This window comes from Panulirus ornatus, chromosome 32 (genome assembly GCF_036320965.1).
Source record: "Panulirus ornatus isolate Po-2019 chromosome 32, ASM3632096v1, whole genome shotgun sequence".
NCBI classification, from domain to species: Eukaryota; Metazoa; Arthropoda; class Malacostraca; order Decapoda; family Palinuridae; genus Panulirus; species Panulirus ornatus.
Window position 1 is genome coordinate 15193063 of NC_092255.1, and position 17500 is coordinate 15210562.

At 48.9% G+C, this 17500-nt stretch overlaps 1 protein-coding gene across 1 annotated transcript in view; it reads right to left on the bottom strand.

The window, feature by feature from the left end:
* LOC139759060 (5-hydroxytryptamine receptor 1-like) overlaps positions 1–17500 on the bottom strand; it is a 719308-nt gene that overhangs the window by 397770 nt on the left and 304038 nt on the right. The window contains 1 exon segment of the mRNA XM_071680984.1: positions 3601–3713. The gene's annotated coding sequence lies outside the window, so the exon portion shown is untranslated.

A 17500-nucleotide genomic window follows, 5' to 3' on the forward strand; every position in this document is an offset into this window, starting at 1 on the left:
AGCTCTGCTCTGAAACCACAGGGTGAGTAGAATTCTGGACGCGGAGACATCGTCGAGCCGACTCGATGACGCCACGCCTGGAAGACTTTGGGACTCTGGCCCAGCTGGAGACAAAGGCGACGCGGCCTCACGTCTTTCATGGGTTTGGGTGAGAAGCGTCTGGCAATGCCACTACGAGGCGAACTTTCGTTTTCGTAATGAGTGACTTCCATCTTCTTGACACCGACCAGATGTAACCAAGATGTAAGAGGGGGTTCCCGGATCTCTTGCTGCCCAGGGGGACTTCGACCTCCCCATGACCAGTGGTACTGAGGGATACTCCCACTGGGATAGGCAATGGTTCCTCAGATCAAAGTTCATTCATGGGAGAGGGGAGATGACCCAGATATATATATATATATATATATATATATATATATATATATATATATATATATATATATATTCTTTTTTCTTTTAAACTATTCGCCATTTCCCGCGTTAGCGAGGTAGCATTAAGAACAGAGGACTGGGCCTTTGAGGGAATACCCTCACCTGGCCCAATTCTCTGTTCCTTCTTTTGGAAAATTTAAAAAAAAAAAAACGAGAGGGGAGGATTTCCAGCCCCCCGCTCCCTCCCCTTTTAGTCGCCTTCTACGACACGCAGGGAATACGTGGGAAGTATTCTTAATCCCCTATCCCCAGGGATAATATATATATATATATATATATATATATATATATATATATATATATATATATATATATATATATATATATATATATATATACGATGACCTTGCTGGGACCCATGAGCAAACTTGCATTCAATCTTACACACGAAAGATTTTGGAATACGGATTCCCACATACGTTCATGTCGGAACGATCGTGAGCCAGCCCAGGTAGAAGAGAATAGACAGGAATAAATATGGGAGAGCTATCTAGGATCCTCGTAGAGGAGGAAGATGACCAAATGGCAACAGATGAATAACAGATTCAGAGACATCAACCTCTACTTATACGACAATAACTTAATACCTTTTTTGACGGTAACACTTATATAAGACTTATATAAGACTTATATAAGTATGGCAGTACTTATAGGACAACTCTCTCAGAAAAAAAAATAGTTCTCTATTTGATATCGTGGCTTCGTCAGATTCGAGTCGCACTGAACCAGTGAGAGAAGTGGAGGCTCGTCTTCTTATGCTTCGTCAGGTTCGAGTCGCACTGAACCAGTGACGAAAAGTGGAGGCTCGTCTTCTGATGCTTCGTCAGGTTCGAGTCGCACTGAACCAGTGACGAAAAGTGGAGGTTCGTCTTCTGATGCTTCGTCAGGTTCGAGTCGCACTGAACCAGTGACGAAAAGTGGAGGTTCGTCTTCTTATGCTTCGTCAGGTTCGAGTCGCACTGAACCAGTGACGAAAAGTGGAGGCTCGTCTTCTGATGCTTCGTCAGGTTCGAGTCGCACTGAACCAGTGACGAAAAGTGGAGGTTCGTCTTCTGATGCTTCGTCAGGTTCGAGTCACACTGAACCAGTGAGAGAAATGGAGGCTCGTCTTCTGATGCTTCGTCAGGTTCGAGTCGCACTGAACCAGTGACGAAAAGTGGAGGTTCGTCTTCTTATGCTTCGTCAGGTTCGAGTCGCACTGAACCAGTGACGAAAAGTGGAGGCTCGTCTTCTGATGCTTCGTCAGGTTCGAGTCGCACTGAACCAGTGACGAAAAGTGGAGGTTCGTCTTCTTATGCTTCGTCAGGTTCGAGTCGCACTGAACCAGTGACAAAAAGTGGAGGCTCGTCTTCTGATGCTTCGTCAGGTTCGAGTCGCACTGAACCAGTGACGAAAAGTGGAGGTTCGTCTTCTGATGCTTCGTCAGGTTCGAGTCGCACTGAACCAGTGACGAAAAGTGGAGGTTCGTCTTCTGATGCTTCGTCAGGTTCGAGTCGCACTGAACCAGCGAGAGAAGCGGAGGCTCGTCTTCTGACAAGGAACATCAAAGACTCCTAACAGGTTGTGAGTGTTGACAGAGGGTAATACGTGAAGTGTTTGAACCAATTCAGCTCTTGAAATACAGGATGGAGAAGTTGACACGATCATCAGAATCACCTTCGCCATATTTTCCTGAACTTTTCATTCTTTCGGAACTCAAGTTTCTAGGTCCATCCAACCGCCTCTAGGTGTATCAGCGACCGTTTTCTATGTCTCAATTCTTGTGGACGATGGCACGTCCCTTGAGCATGATGATGGGACGCTTTACAACAACGATGAGACCCTTGAGCAAGACGGACCGACCCTTGAGCACGACGGACCGACCCTTGAGCACGACGGGACCGACCCTTGAGCATGACGGACCGACCCTTGAGCATGACGGACCGACCCTTGAGCATGACGGGACCGACCCTTGAGCATGACGGGACCGACCCTTGAGCATGACGAGACCAACCCTTGAGCACGATGGTACGACCCTTGAGCACGAAGGGACGACCCTTGAGCACGAAGACACGACCCTTGAGCACGACGAGACCGACCCTTGAGCACGACGGTACGACCCTTGAGCAGGAAGGGACGACCCTTGAGCACAAATTGACGACCCTTGAGCGCGACGGTGCGACCCTTGAGCACGACGAGACGACCCTTGCTTGGTTACGATGGCCTAAAACCTTTAACCCTACCCTTATGGGTTAGGTCAAAGGCCAGGTCGTCGCAGCCAAGGGTCATACCGTCGTACTCACCAGCATCAACAATGACACCTGAGAGGCTTCACATGAGCCAAAAGATTGGAAGTCCTCGGCTGACAGGCCTATGTCACAGGCAGACTTGCTGATGTCCTCAGTCCCCTCCCACTGAGGCATCTGGCCGTGACTAGTCTTACCCACTCAGCCAAAGAGACATACTGCCACCCGCGCTATGTTACATTACCCGCCTCCTATATATCCTCCCACGTCAAGCTCTGCGAACGAACAAACGGCTCCGGGACGAGCCCGCTACAAATTACGGCGGCGGGATGGCTCGGGTACGATCGGCCCGCGAAGATCCGGGAGCTAATGCTACGCACCGACCATTTGAGAAGGATGACTTGAGGGGGAGGGGGATCATACCGGAGCTCCGGGACGTCAGTCAACCGCGGGTGAGTTGATCCCCTAAAGACTGTACGGCTGAAACATCCCTTCCAGGAAGACAATAGTTCTTCTCTCTCTCTCTCCTCACGAGACTTTAAGACCTTATGACTCCATATACGGGACTTGAAGACCTTATGACTCCATATACGAGACTTGAAGACCTTATGACTCCATATACGAGACTTGAAGACCTTATGACTCCATATACGAGACTGGGAAGAAGCCACATGATACCACTCTTCGATTTCGTCTATTTTCCTTCCTTTTTTTTTCGAAATCATGAGGAGAATTCTATACATCACACAGGACGGGCTCAAGTTCGATCTATTCCGGTAGATCAATATACCAATTGGCGATTAATAACAGAGTACCGTCGCCATGATATCCTCCTTCGAAACCCTTGGGGGTCGTCTGGCTGACGGTACCCTACGCGGGCCTCCCAGCGTCCAGAACAACGACAGGTAATGCCAGCCAATCACGTGAAGAACCACAGACTTACCTTCATGTCTGTAGGGCAACAGACCCCCGGCTCCATTTCTCGCCGAAGACGACTCATGATTCGAACGTGGGCCTTGGATGCGTCGCGCCCATCAGGAATCCTCGCCAGCCATTCTGAAACACCGGAGATGACGAGGGTTAGAGCAAACAACCAATAACCACCCACTACTGGTGCAACAACCACTAAACTTCTACCCATTAATAACCCACAGACCCGTGGTGGATCAGGACTTGAAGGACACCAGAAAAGGGGAGAAAGAGGTTCCCCATTTATATCTCTGGTCTCTCGGAAGTGGAGTTGTAACTTCCACAAGTCCAAGAGCGTCATATGGAGAGATGTGCTACCTCGTTTGATTAATACGTCTTGAACAGGACCTAATCAGGATAATCTATGGCTTCCCTGGAAAAGCCACAACTTAGGCTGACGGACGGCATCTAAGTAGGAACCCCTTGCAATGCAGGATACCACATATAATGGGCCTGGAAACCCTCTGCACTGCAGAATACCACATATAATGGGTCTGGAAACCCTCTGCACTACAGGATACCACATATAATGGGTCTGGAACCCCTTCCAATGCAGGATACCACATATAATGGGTCTGGAAACCCTCTGCACTGCAGGATACTACATATAGCAAGCCTGGAACTCGTTTGTACTGCAGGATACCATACATATCAGGTCTGGAACCCCTTGACACTGCAGGATATCACGTACAACGGGTCGCACCTCCTTTCCATTGCAGGATACCGCATATAATGGTACTGGAACCCTTTTGTGCCTTAAAATACGACATACAATGGCCTTGGAACTCTCCCTCACACTGCAGGGTACCACATACAGTGGGTCTGGAACCCCTTTGCAATTAAGGATACGTCATACAATGGTCCTTAAGACCCAATGGATTGCCTCCTCGATCGAGCCACTCAAGCTAAACCTAAGACAATCTCCATTGTCAGATGTTCAATACCACTGAAGCCAAGTCCATCAATCCAATACCACTGAAGCCAAGTCCATCAGAACAGAAACCCGACGCCAAGAGGGTATAATCTATATGTAAACAAGTTTCGTACCCCGCAGCTGTTACAGTCAACATCAAACCTGAACTTAACAATCTAAAAACTACACTCCCTCCCTATCTAAACGGCTGAACTGGCAGTTACCTTAGTCAGAGGAACAATTGACGATACATCTCTCGAACTGAAGGTATTACGAATAGGCTGTGAAATTCCCGTGGGGCCACGACTGTCGGAGGGACTGAGATCATACACAGGGAAGTAACAGAGATGGTGGTACGTTACTATCTGCTGGAACAGAGGAGGAGGGCCAGGAGAGACTCTGTCACCCTGTGTTACATTACCCAACCGTTTAAAAGGGGAACATGTCTCACACTCCACCACTGGTCCGTTACTTTCTGTTACTCCTCCACCACCGTTCCGTTACTTGCTGTTACTCCTCCACCACCGTTCCGTTACTTGCTGTTACCCCTCCACCACCGTTCCGTTACTTGCTGTTACTCCTCCACCGCCGTTCCGTTACTTGCTGTTACTCCTAGGTCACGTCACACCCTCGTCACATCAGTTGCTGTCACTCCTCCAGTCACATCTCAGATTTTTCATTGCATCGTCATCTTCGCATCCTTGCAGTTCCTGGTCACGTCACGCACAAGTGTCACTCCCTCGTCACGTCACACCCTCTCACTCCATCGGCACTTCAGTCACCGTCACGTCACACACACTGTCACTCACTCCTCCCCGTCACTCACCCCAGAATGCGTAACTCATGCTCAGGCCTTATTTACATATATATGGACCTTACATGATGGATGATAAAGACGACTATGAAATTGTCGGTCTTCGCCACTACCACTACACCTCACCATGCCACTACACCTCAACGCTGCCAATACACCTCACTAATACCATCACACCTCACCATGCCACTACACCTCAACGCTGCCAATACACCTCACTAATACCACTACACCTCACCATGCCACTACACCTCAACGCTGCCAATACACCTCACTAATACCACTACACCTCACCATGCCACTACACCTCAACGCTGCCAATACACCTCACTAATACCACAACACCTCACCATGCCACTACACCTCAACGCTGCCAATACACCTAATACCACCACACCTCACCATGCCACTACAACTCAACGCTGCCAGTACACCTCACTAATACCACTACACCTCACCATGCCACAACACCTTAACGCTGCCAGTACACCTCACTAATACCACTACACCTCACCATGCCACTACTCTTCAACACTGCCACTAAACCTCAACACTGCCAATACACCTCATCACTACCACTACACCTCACTAATACCACTGCACCTCACTACTGCCACTACACCTCAACACTGTCAATAAACCTCATCATTGCCACTACACCTCACCATCCCACCACACCTCAACACCACCACTACACCTCACTACCACCACTACACCTCACTACCACCACTACACCTCACCAGTGCCACAATACCTCACTACCACCACTGCACCTCACCACTGCCACACTGCTGGCCACAGCTGGAGGCCTGTACCACACTGCTGGCCACAGCTGGGAGGCCTATACCACACTGCTGCCACAGCTGGGAGGCCTGTACCACACTGCTGGCCACAGCTCGGAGACCTGTACCACACTGCTGGCCACAGCTGGGAGCCTATACCACACTGCTGGCCACAGCTGGGAGCCTATACCACACTGCTGCCACAGCTGGGAGGCCTATACCACACTGCTGGCCACAGCTCGGAGACCTGTACCACACTGCTGGCCACAGCTGGGAGGCCTATACCACACTGCTGCCACAGCTGGGAGGCCTATACCACACTGCTGGCCACAGCTGGGAGGCCTGTACCACACTGCTGGCCACAGCTGGAGGCCTGTACCACACTGCTGGCCACAGCTGGGAGGCCTGTACCACACTGCTGGCCACAGCTCGGAGACCTGTACCACACTGCTGGCCACAGCTGGGAGGCCTATACCACACTGCTGCCACAGCTGGGAGGCCTATAACCACACTGCTGGCCACAGCTGGGAGCCTATACCACACTGCTGGCCACAGCTGGGAGGCCTGTACCACACTGCTGGCCACAGCTCGGAGACCTGTACCACACTGCTGGCCACAGCTCGGAGACCTGTACCACACTGCTGGCCACAGCTCGGAGACCTGTACCACACTGCTGGCCACAGCTCGGAGACCTGTACCACACTGCTGGCCACAGCTGGGAGGCCTATACCACACTGCTGGCCACAGCTGGGAGGCCTATACCACACTGCTGGCCACAGCTGGGAGCCTATACCACACTGCTGCCACAGCTGGGAGGCCTATACCACACTGCTGGCCACAGCTGGGAGCCTATACCACACTGCTGCCACAGCTGGGAGGCCTATACCACACTGCTGCCACAGCTGGGAGGCCTATACCACAATGCTGGCCACAGCTGGGAGGCCTATAACCACACTGCTGGCCACAGCTGGGAGGCCTATACCACAATGCTGGCCACAGCTGGGAGCCTATACCACACTGCTGCCACAGCTGGGAGGCCTATACCACACTGCTGGCCACAGCTGGGAGCCTATACCACACTGCTGGCCACAGCTGGGAGCCTATACCACACTGCTGGCCACAGCTGGGAGCCTATACCACACTGCTGGCCACAGCTGGGAGCCTATACCACACTGCTGCCACAGCTGGGAGGCCTATACCACAATGCTGGCCACAGCTGGGAGCCTATACCACACTGCTGCCACAGCTGGGAGGCCTATACCACACTGCTGCCACAGCTGGGAGGCCTGTACCACACTGCTGGCCACAGCTGGGAGCCTATACCACACTGCTGGCCACAGCTGGAGGCCTGTACCACACTGCTGGCCACAGCTGGGAGCCTATACCACACTGCTGGCCACAGCTCGGAGACCTGTACCACACTGCTGGCCACAGCTGGGAGCCTATACCACACTGCTGCCACAGCTGGGAGGCCTATACCACACTGCTGCCACAGCTGGGAGGCCTATAACCACACTGCTGGCCACAGCTGGGAGCCTATACCACACTGCTGCCACAGCTGGGAGGCCTATACCACAATGCTGGCCACAGCTGGGAGGCCTATACCACACTGCTGGCCACAGCTGGGAGCCTATACCACACTGCTGGCCACAGCTCGGAGACCTGTACCACACTGCTGGCCACAGCTGGGAGCCTATACCACACTGCTGGCCACAGCTGGGAGCCTATACCACACTGCTGGCCACAGCTGGAGGCCTGTACCACACTGCTGGCCACAGCTGGAGGCCTGTACCACACTGCTGGCCACAGCTGGGAGGCCTGTACCACACTGCTGGCCACAGCTGGGAGCCTATACCACACTGCTGGCCACAGCTGGGAGCCTATACCACACTGCTGGCCACAGCTGGGAGGCCTGTACCACACTGCTGGCCACAGCTGGAGGCCTGTACCACACTGCTGGCCACAGCTCGGAGACCTGTACCACACTGCTGGCCACAGCTGGAGGCCTGTACCACACTGCTGGCCACAGCTGGAGGCCTGTACCACACTGCTGGCCACAGCTGGGAGCCTATACCACACTGCTGGCCACAGCTGGGAGCCTATACCACACTGCTGCCACAGCTGGGAGGCCTATACCACACTGCTGCCACAGCTGGGAGGCCTGTACCACACTGCTGGCCACAGCTGGGAGCCTATACCACACTGCTGGCCACAGCTGGAGGCCTGTACCACACTGCTGGCCACAGCTGGAGGCCTGTACCACACTGCTGGCCACAGCTGGGAGGCCTATAACCACACTGCTGGCCACAGCTGGGAGGCCTATACCACAATGCTGGCCACAGCTGGGAGGCCTGTACCACACTGCTGGCCACAGCTCGGAGACCTGTACCACACTGCTGGCCACAGCTGGAGGCCTGTACCACACTGCTGGCCACAGCTGGGAGCCTATACCACACTGCTGCCACAGCTGGGAGGCCTATACCACACTGCTGGCCACAGCTCGGAGACCTGTACCACACTGCTGGCCACAGCTGGGAGCCTATACCACACTGCTGCCACAGCTGGGAGGCCTATACCACACTGCTGCCACAGCTGGGAGGCCTATACCACACTGCTGGCCACAGCTGGGAGCCTATACCACACTGCTGGCCACAGCTCGGAGACCTGTACCACACTGCTGGCCACAGCTCGGAGACCTGTACCACACTGCTGGCCACAGCTGGGAGCCTATACCACACTGCTGCCACAGCTGGGAGGCCTATACCACACTGCTGCCACAGCTGGGAGGCCTGTACCACACTGCTGGCCACAGCTGGGAGCCTATACCACACTGCTGCCACAGCTGGGAGGCCTATACCACACTGCTGGCCACAGCTGGGAGCCTATACCACACTGCTGGCCACAGCTGGGAGGCCTGTACCACACTGCTGGCCACAGCTGGAGGCCTGTACCACACTGCTGGCCACAGCTGGGAGCCTATACCACACTGCTGCCACAGCTGGGAGGCCTATACCACACTGCTGGCCACAGCTGGAGGCCTGTACCACACTGCTGGCCACAGCTGGGAGGCCTGTACCACACTGCTGGCCACAGCTGGAGGCCTGTACCACACTGCTGGCCACAGCTGGGAGACCTATACCATACTGCTGGCCACAGCTCGGAGACCTGTACCACACTGCTGGCCACAGCTGGGAGGCCTGTACCACACTGCTGGCCACAGCTGGGAGGCCTGTACCACAATGCTGGCCACAGCTGGGAGGCCTATACCACACTGCTGGCCACAGCTGGGAGGCCTATACCACACTGCTAGCCACAGCTGGGAGGCCTATACCACACTGCTGGCCACAGCTGGGAGGCCTATACCACACTGCTGGCCACAGCTGGGAGGCCTATACCACACTGCTGGCCACAGCTGGGAGGCCTATACCACACTGCTGGCCACAGCTGGGAGGCCTATACCACACTGCTGGCCACAGCTGGGAGGCAGCACCTCGACCCTGGCCAACTTGTGATCATTCCCAACTTGTGTTACCTCAAACTTCTCTGCACTCCACTCACTAAGCTGCAGCAAACCTAACATTATCTAATTTCCAAAATCATATATATATATATATATATATATATATATATATATATATATATATATATATATATATATATATGTGTGTGTGTGTGTGTGTGTGTGTGTGTGTGTGTGTGTGTGTCTATCTTTTACCCCGTCTATCTATCCTCCAAGTACACAAACGAACATTTCCCTCTATCCTCCCGTTTAAACTCTCACCACCCACCCCTCCATCCCCATCCTCTGTCAACCCCGTCTATCTATCCTCCCTCCCGTCTGTTTACCCTCTATCTTCCCGTACCGCCCAAATCTGTAAACACCACTGCGGAAACAGATCCAAGAACCCCCCCTTTGGCCTTCATGGACCTCAGTCTCTCAAAGCTTTAAAAAACACCAAAACCCCTTTAATATACCAACCCCACCTCCTCCTCCCACCTTCACCGTAACTCTCCACATATCGCCTGAAATAGGTCGACACTTATATTTTTGGCTGGTGGTGTGTGGGTGGTTGGGGTGGGTGTGTGTGGGCGGGGTGTGTGTGGGATTGGGGTGGGATTTATGTATAATGGCAGACGACCCAGCGCCACATGTTCTTTAGAACGCAACGATTTTCGTTCATCATTAATATGAACGATTTATCCCTTTCTCTCATGCGCGCTCGCCCGTGCTTGGTTGGCCCCAAGCGCTTTTAAGAAAGAAAAAAAAATATATATATATATGTGAACATATTTCTTTGGGTCGCTGTACATAGAAGCGGGTGACATTTAATGACTATGTATCACCATTTCTTTCCTTTTTTTTTTACAGGCAGTGACCTCCAATAACTATACACATGTACATTTAAATTACCTATTGATTTCCACCATTTGTTTGTGCATACCTTCAAGCTTATAAGAAAGTGTTATATATATATATATATATATATATATATATATATATATATATATATATATATATATATATATTTATATATATTTCCATTGGTCTTTGCCTAAAGAACCAGACGACTTTTAATGACTACCCATCACCAATATATCACCGTTGACTACATAAAAATCATCTAATATGTTCGATCATGTGTATATGTTCGATCATGTGTATATATTCGATCATGTGTATATGTTCGATCATGTGTATATGTTCGATCATGTGTATATATTCGATCATGTGTATATGTTCGATCATGTGTATATGTTCGATCATGTGTATATGTTCGATCATGTGTATATGTTCGATCATGTGTATATGTTCGATCATGTGTATATGTTCGATCATGTGTATATGTTCGATCATGTGTATATGTTCGATCATGTGTATATGTTCGATCATGTGTATATGTTCGATCATGTGTATATGTTCGATCATGTGTATATGTTCGATCATGTGTATATGTTCGATCATGTGTATATGTTCGATCATGTGTATATATTCGATCATGTGTATATGTTCGATCATGTGTATATGTTCGATCATGTGTATATGTTCGATCATGTGTATATGCTTACCTGCAACCTTCTGATTTAATTGAATACATACACTTCCCCAAGTCTCCATCAATGGTAGGCCAACGTAAGATATATGACAAATACATCTTTGCTCTCCCTGTCGTATCATTACAGTAAGCACCACTTTAACGGGACAAGTGAATGGTAGGCATGAACATATATATTAGTTCAGCAAGGTGATGGGGTACTGTGAATAAAGACGGGGGATACTTAAATTGTAAAGTTGGGGCGCTGTAAATGAAGATGGGAAGACCTCCATTTCAGAGAGAGAGAGAGAGAGAGAGAGAGAGAGAGAGAGAGAGAGAGAGAGAGAGAGAGAGAGAGAGAGAGGGAGGGAGGGAGGGAGAGGGAGAGAGAGAGAGGACTACGGGTGCAGCGAATACAGATAGGGAGAGAGACTACCTCATATCAGAGGAGATACGCTTGCCGTGAATAAAGATAAGGAGACTGACATTGTAGATGGATGCATTGAAATAAAGATAAGGGAAACCTCCACTCTACAGAGGCGATGGATACAGGCAGTTAAGACAGGCAATCACCACTCACCCTACCACCACTCAACCACCACTGCCCTACTACCACTCAACCACCACCACCCCACCACCATTCAACCACCACCACTCATCCACCATCACCCTACCACCACCACTCAACCACCATCACCCTACCACCACTCAACCACCATCACCCTACCACCACTCAACCACCATCACCCTACCACCACTCAACCACCATCACCCTACCACCACTCAACCACCATCACCCTACCACCACTCAACCACCACCACCCAACCACCACTCAACAGGATAGACATTAGACTGTCTTTTGGTTGAACGAGTTGGGAGGAGAGGGTGGAAGATATGATAAGCAGTGAACACAACACTTGTGTTTCAGCTGATGGTGGTGGTTTAGCAGACCGAGGTGGAGGAGTGAACAGGGGACAGGTGATGGGAGGGGAGGAGGAAAAGCATTGCCGACGGTGACCTGCTGGTTGGGTTGCTAAAGACATTTGAAAATGTGGCCACGATCCTATCTTGGACGGGGCTCAAAGTCGCAGACCAGGAAACATGCTCCTCTCATACACACACACACACACACACACACACACACACACACACACACACATATATACGGGAGGGGAGGATTTCCAGCCCACCGCTCCCTCCCATTTTAGTCGCCTTCTACGACACGCAGGGAATACGTGGGAAGTATTCTTTCTCCCCTATCCCCAGGGATATATATATATATATATATATATATATATATATATATATATATATATATATATATATATATATATATATGTGTGTGTGTGTGTGTGTGTGTGTGTGTGTGTGTGTGTGTGTAAATTAGTAAGTACAATAATTTTGGTGGAAGATAAGTTTAGAGACGTAAGTATAACCTCTTCCTCTGAGAACTTATGAATTACAAAGAGCCCGGGACTGTCAATGTGAGCCAAGGGCTTGAGTAAGAATAGGTTTGCGGTGGCTATACATATATAAGTGATCCTCACATGTTGATGTCACCCGCGTGTGGGGGATCCATCACGCAATGAAACCTATGGCACAAAGTTACTGATGCACGGGAGAAAGATACGAAGGTCCAACTACATGTTCCTGAACTCTCCATGAATGATGATGATATCTTTTACGATCTACGAACCTCTGCATGGCTGTGGCGGTTGTTGGAAAACGGAGTCAATAAAGGTCTAGAGAGACGAAGAAGTGAAAGAAAGAGAGAAAATTGGGCTATAAGAAAAGAATGCGATCTAGAGAGATGAAGAAGTGAAAGAAAGAGAGAAAAATGGCACATAAGACAAGAATGCGATCTAGAGAGACGAAGAAGTGAAAGAAAGAGAGAAAAATGGCACATAAGACAAGAATGCGATCTAGAGAGACGAAGAAGTGAAAGAAAGAGAGAAAACTGAGCTATAAGAAAAGAATGCGATCTAGAGAGACGAAGAAGTGAAAGAGAGAAAATTGGGCTATAAGAAAAGAATGCGATCTAGAGAGACGAAGAAGTGAAAGATAGAGAGAAAACTGGGCTATAAGAAAAGAATGCGATCTAGAGAGACGAAGAAGTGAAAGAAAGAGAGAAAATTGGGCTATAAGACAAGAATGCGATCTAGAGAGACGAAGAAGTGAAAGAGAGAAAAATGGCACATAAGACAAGAATGCGATCTAGAGAGACGAAGAAGTGAAAGAGAGAAAATTGGGCTATAAGAAAAGAATGCGATCTAGAGAGACGAAGAAGTGAAAGAGAGAGAATTGGGCTATAAGAAAAGAATGCGATCTAGAGAGACGAAGAAGTGAAAGAAAGAGAGAAAAATGGCACATAAGACAAGAATGCAATCCTTATATGTTGCTTGTGTAGACGTGACAAAGGATGACAAGAGGATCACCACCCACCACCACCACTGCCGCCGCCGCCACAGCCACAGACCACATCCACCACCTCTACCACATCCACCACCCATCAAGCAACCCCACCCTACCTATTACCAGCACTCACACCCCACACAAATACCACACCACCGCGGCCGGAGAGCATTACATTATGCTAATAGGTTAGTCCAGGTACAGCACCCGGCCTGGGGTGGTGGGAGACCGACCGGTCGGCTGGCTCACACACACACACACACACACACACATACACACACACACACACACACACACACACACACACACACACACACACACACACACCACTTCCCTCCCAGCCACCTCCCAACCTGACTTCCTATTACTCCCTCCTCGCCAGCCAAGAAGAGCAAATTGCCTACAAAATCACCAAAAGATATCACCATGAATGGAATAAAATTATATATTCTATTCCTGGAAATTATATATAAATATATATAAATATATATATACATACATTTATATATATACATACATGAATATCAAACATACACATTCACATACGCACACCCTAGTCTAAGTTGTGTGTGTGTGTGTGTGTGTGTGTGTGTGTGTGTGTGTGTGTGTGTGTGTGTGTGTGTGTGTGTGTACCAGCTAAGTTTAAAATGCTGTTTTTTTACCATCATGGCGGAGTGCCGAGAATCGATACGTGCGGACGCCCAAGTCCCGACCTGGCTGGAAATTTGAACTGCCACGTCTCCGGGACCATCTTCCTGCTTTCAGGGAGAAATTCGGATGACGGGGAAATAACCCACCCCCCTCCCAACCCACACTTCACATCGCGGGGAACACCAATTGAAGACATTACTCTTTAAGAAGGAGGGAGACATTCCCAGAAAATGCCTCGCTAAACATATACCTCACTGAAATCTAGTAGTAGTAGTGGTGGTAGCAATGGTAGTAGTAGTAGTAGAAGTAGCATTTGTTGTTGTTGTTGTTGTTGTTGTTGTTGTAATGTCATCAACCGTAGCAGTAACGAGTAAAAGAACTACTGAAGGAACAGTGGCTCACAATGAAAGGGACGTATAAGCAATTGGAGAAGCCAGTGCAAGTAAGAGCATCTTCACTATGCCCTCGACAAACTCGCCCCTATCTTCACTACACCCTCGGCACTCTCGCCCCTATCTTCACTACACCCTCGGTACTCTCGCCCCTATCTTCACTACACCCTCGGCAAGCCTAAGTACACTCAACCTCACCTCAACAAAACGCATCTCCACGACGTACTAGGAAAATAAAAAGCTCCTTCACTTCACCTCCTCACTCTTTGATCCCTTGGCTCATAAGCGTCAGGTCAAAGGTCATGGTTCTAAAGGCAATGGAAAATGGAAACAGAAACATGAGAAGAAAATGGATAAAAGCACTACAGTGTCCCACCTAGGGAAGGTGAGCGTCAAGAAGATAAACCCCCCCCCCCCACGAAAAAGCTCAAAGTTAACTTAATTTACCCTTTGTCTTCACTATTTACTTTAAGACGTCAATATATAACACACTCCCATCTTGGTACTTTGTCTGCCGCTGTACCCACACACATACACGTAGATATGGGAGTCTGTCTCTTTAACGCGCGATCGACTGAAATTCTGGTTCTGATGGCCCCAGTACAGCACACATCATCACCTGTACGAAACTGTAACCTAGAATACAGCAAAGGGTCTCTGATCCCCCTCTTGCGTATACTTACGCCATCAGAACCAGAATTTCAGTCGATCGCGCGTTTAAAGAGACAGACTCCCACAGACTCCCATTTTCTCTTACCATTCAAGAGGAGGGGAGCTTGAGGGTGAGTAGGAATCGAAGAAGACTAGTATTTGAGAAGGAATTAGAGATGCTGGAAATACTCTTCTGACGTCATCATTCAATCTACGGCTCACACACAAAAAAAAAAATGGTGTTTGGTAAGGAGTCTGAAGACAGAGGGTAGGAAAAGAGGAAAGAGCAGTGAAGGAATAAAAGGAACGGAAGACTGAGAGAGAGAGAGAGAGAGAGAGAGAGAGAGAGAGAGAGAGAGAGAGAGAGAGAGAGAGAGAGAGAGAGAGAGAGTCAAACATACACGGTACACCTAATAGAGAGAGAGAGAGAGAGAGAGAGAGAGAGAGAGAGAGAGAGAGAGAGAGAGAGAGAGAGAGAGAGTGAAGAGAATCATACACATATTAATCACCTCACTGAGCAACACGATCCTACACTACACATTACACCGATATAAGGAAAAAAAAAGAACAAATACAATCCTTCATTACCCTCTTGATAGAACAAAGGACATCTAACATGGCGAACTTGAAATGCTGTTCGTCCATTGTTCTAAGGGTATTCAGTCCTCTTACAAGGTCTGCTGCAATAACGGGAGGGTACAATGTGTGAAATCAATTACGGTCTCATTTATTTTCATAATATGGGTAGTGGTTTTCATAATATTGATTTCATACATTGCCATCACTGTGTGAAAGTCAGTATTAACAAGGTATGAGGGTAATTATCATATATCTTACGTGTTTATCTCGGCGCAAATTACGATAATTATTCTCAGGTAATGATGAACGTAAATATATTGTGTTTATCTAATCTCTGGCAAAAATAATCACTTTTTTCTTTTAGATTTTATTCTCTCTCTCTCTCTCTCTCTCTCTCTCTCTCTCTCTCTCTCTCTCTCTCTCTCTCTCTCTCTATATATATATATATATATATATATATATATATATATATATATATATATATATATATATAAAATATGTATTCGCTAAGTATCATTTTTCTGTTCGTAATGAAAGATAATACGACACACGGACACACCAACACACTCGACCCAAGCTGGAGTATGGAGCAATAGCCTTGTCTTCCTCCCTTGAGAAGGCACACACACAGAGCTGCTGAAGAGAGTGCAAAGGAGCGGTGCAAGCATGGTACCAGAATCTAGTTAAGAAGATGGGGAGGGAAGCCTCCAGTCTACCCTCATCACTGTGGAAGGAAGAAAGGTAAGGGACGATAACCTCACATACATTCCCGGATGAACATGACTACGGCTATCACACTTGACGGGTCTTTAAAGAATAGAGGAGAGAACAAAGGAGACGGGACTGGAAGTCAGGTAACAGTGCCGAGGGGCAGCGCCCAAGGTAAGAGGGGGGCAGTGGACGAAGCACACGTGCTCACAGGGTCAATGACTGGAGCCATAAGCCGCGACTCACGAGTGTGGCGATGGTTACCGAAATCCCAGTCCTCAAGACACTTGGACCGCCCTGCGCCTCAAACCCACGACATATCTACATAGCTTTCGATCTTCTATCCCTCTTCCCTTTGCCCTTTTTTATATCAATTTATCTCGACCTGTGCCATCATTCACGTAGTCTCTCTTGCTTTCCATACCCACAGGCCTCTCTCCTGAGCTCACACATCTTCACTACGTCTTTCAAACATATGTTACGTCCTACTTCCCTAAAATCGCTGCAAACCTTTTTACTCTCGCCTCGATCAAGAAATGAAAAGACATTTCATCTGCTGTACCACTCAGCACGTCCACATCCAACAAACTCTCCTGTGCAAGCCTGTCAATTAACATGTAATCCACTAATACACGATGAGTTCCAATCCTCTTTGCCCACTCAAATCTATACGCAACTTTTTTAAACTTGGATTCCTTGTGTCCCTTTTCAGGACACAATTCTACAAGCTCTTCCGTCATTCCAATTTACGCTGGGGAACCCACGGCCCTAACCAACTCATACACACCCTCAACCACCACACACCCACCCACTCCTACATCCATATCCCCCGGCAGCAAGACTCGATCTCTTTCATCGAAACCACCTGTGTACTGAGTTTCTCCCAGAAAGCGGTGTCCGTTCTCCTTGACTCCTCTTATAACTAAGGGTATATAAAG